Raw genomic sequence first — 2,420 nt, forward strand, 5'->3', positions numbered from 1 at the left:
GCAAATTTTGTTTAAATACCCATTGTTGTTGACAAGGGGTGTAACTGCGAGAGTATGGGTAATTCTTTTCTGGTGAGAGCACATGTTTAATGAAGAAATGGTAATTCTACATGAATTATAATTTAACAAGCCATATGAGTTTGTTTCATTACAGAGTCAACTCTCGAGTTTATATGGTATTGAGTTAGTCATTCGCGTGAACAAAATTAGACATGTGTGTGTAATGTAAGCTACTTGTGCAATCATTGTTGTTTGGTAGAATTGCTTTGTATATCATGTGTTTGGTATTTTAGGAATAAGACTCGGAGTTTTTTCGAGGAATAACAAAGCTATAAGTGTGGGGTGGTGATCTTGGGTATATTTATGTGCCCAATAGCAAATAAAACCCATAATTCATATCAAGTTTAGAGCAAATTCCTAGAGTTTAGTTCATATTTTTGTATATTTGTGTATTGTTTTCTTTTTTTTTGCGGGAACCAGACCCTATACGAGGCTCCCACCTCTCGTGCACAGTCAGGGGTTAAGCAGCACCCCTAAGCCTTATTATAAATAAAAATAATAATAAAAATACATGGAGGGAGGCATAAACCTTACCTCCGAACTTAAGGTGGTTCATAAGTCAGCTAACCTACTAAGGTCGGCCAACTCATCTCCGAATACTAGGTGGAAAAGAGATAAACCTATGAGAGGACTCCTCTCGATACATGCGACTAAGAAAAACATAAATGAGGGAGACTCTTCCCTTCCATGTAAATATGAGAAAGAAACCTACACTAGTCCTATTCAACTAAGCTACATTAAAAACATAGCTAAATCAAAGTAGAGCAAGTATACGAAACTTCCCATTTTCATGGATCGAGAGCGGTCATGTCATCATTGTACTTCTTAATCTTTTCATACCGAGTTTGTCCATGTGATGCGAGTGCGTCATGCAAGGCAAGTATATGTTATCATGATGTTGGTGATTTGGATATGAATAGTGTGTCCGTCATTGAAGGAATTTAAAAAATGACTAGATTTTCAAGATCGCTCGACTAACGTCTTCGATTATCCATTCAAGCCGCAAGTTCTTGGGTTCCCTAAATGTGGGAGGTACAGCAATTCTGCAGCTTTGGATGTGCTGCAATTCCCCATCTGCAAAGTTTGCCAATGTGCTGTGATACACATTGGAAAAACTAATAAGAACTACAGCTTGTCTTGAGTGTTGAGAGTTGGAGCAGATGATAGGTGCAGTATCTCTGATAGATTTGTTGTTGATGGCTGCCTCTATTCTAGCAACCTGTAACTTTATAAAAAATAAACCAACCAAACCAACAAGTTGCTGCTCCTCTTGTTCTTACAAGTGTTGAATCATTCCAGGTTTTGTACTGTGGTGTACCTATACAAACCAGAAAATAAGACCAAAAAGGACCAACACAAACTAATAAGAGAGGAAAGACCTGCAATATTGCTTTGAAGATGTTTGAACCTTCTTGATTAGCTACTTCATCCTGTTTTATCACTTGGAGTTGTTGGTGGTTCATATGTTGGAGCTTCTTAATGTATCTTATTGTGGCAACCTTCAGCATTATGCCCTTGCTCTCCAAATCCCACTGCATCTTCTCAAATACTGCACAACCAAGCAACTTGCATAAGCTAGCAAACAAAGGTGCAGGCTGCTGTAACTTGTACTTTGGATTTATTCCTTGTGTGCTATAGATTGCTGGACTTGTGGATGAATGATGTTGTTATTGGATATTGTATGTTGGATGGTTTAAGAGTTGCAGCTGCTTAACTACCTGCCACATCCTGTACCTGCACCAAAAGAAGCCAAGGCAAGTACATGTACTAGGTACAATATACCAATAAGAGGTTGCATTATAGCAGCCTGCACCTCAGTTTGCTGGCTCCATTGTTGAAGTTCTACATCATACTTGCATCTCCCAGGAAAGGTCCAGGTTTTCAAATATTGTATCATGCCACTACTGTACCAGGATGCACATTTAAAAGGCCTTCCTGTACCAGGATGCACATTTAAAAGGCCTTCCAATTGATGGTTGATATGTTACAGGTTTGTATGTACCTGCACAGCCAAGAGAGAAAAGAAAAAGGAAGAAAACATCTATTCTAATCCTAACTTGTAAAGTTAGTTTGTTTATTCTAAGCAAGCAGGTAGCTGGGGAGACTTTCCCCTTTATAGTGATCCTAACTATAGAACCTTCAAAGTAGTTATAACTATGCATAATAATAACCATTTTGAATAGTAAGTTGGACCAACAAAGTTGAAGTGGTCATGGTGGTTTCTTGATTCTCTTGAGCCTTCTTCTTCTGAAGTTAGTCATTTCCACCTTGTCTAGTTCCATATGAGCTCTTGCCTCTTTGGGAAGATCTTGCTTGCTGAAGTAGAGTTCTGGAGCAGTGCATTTGTGATTATGTTTGGA

Source organism: Solanum dulcamara, chromosome 6 (genome assembly GCF_947179165.1).
Source record: "Solanum dulcamara chromosome 6, daSolDulc1.2, whole genome shotgun sequence".
Classification (NCBI taxonomy): Eukaryota; Viridiplantae; Streptophyta; class Magnoliopsida; order Solanales; family Solanaceae; genus Solanum; species Solanum dulcamara.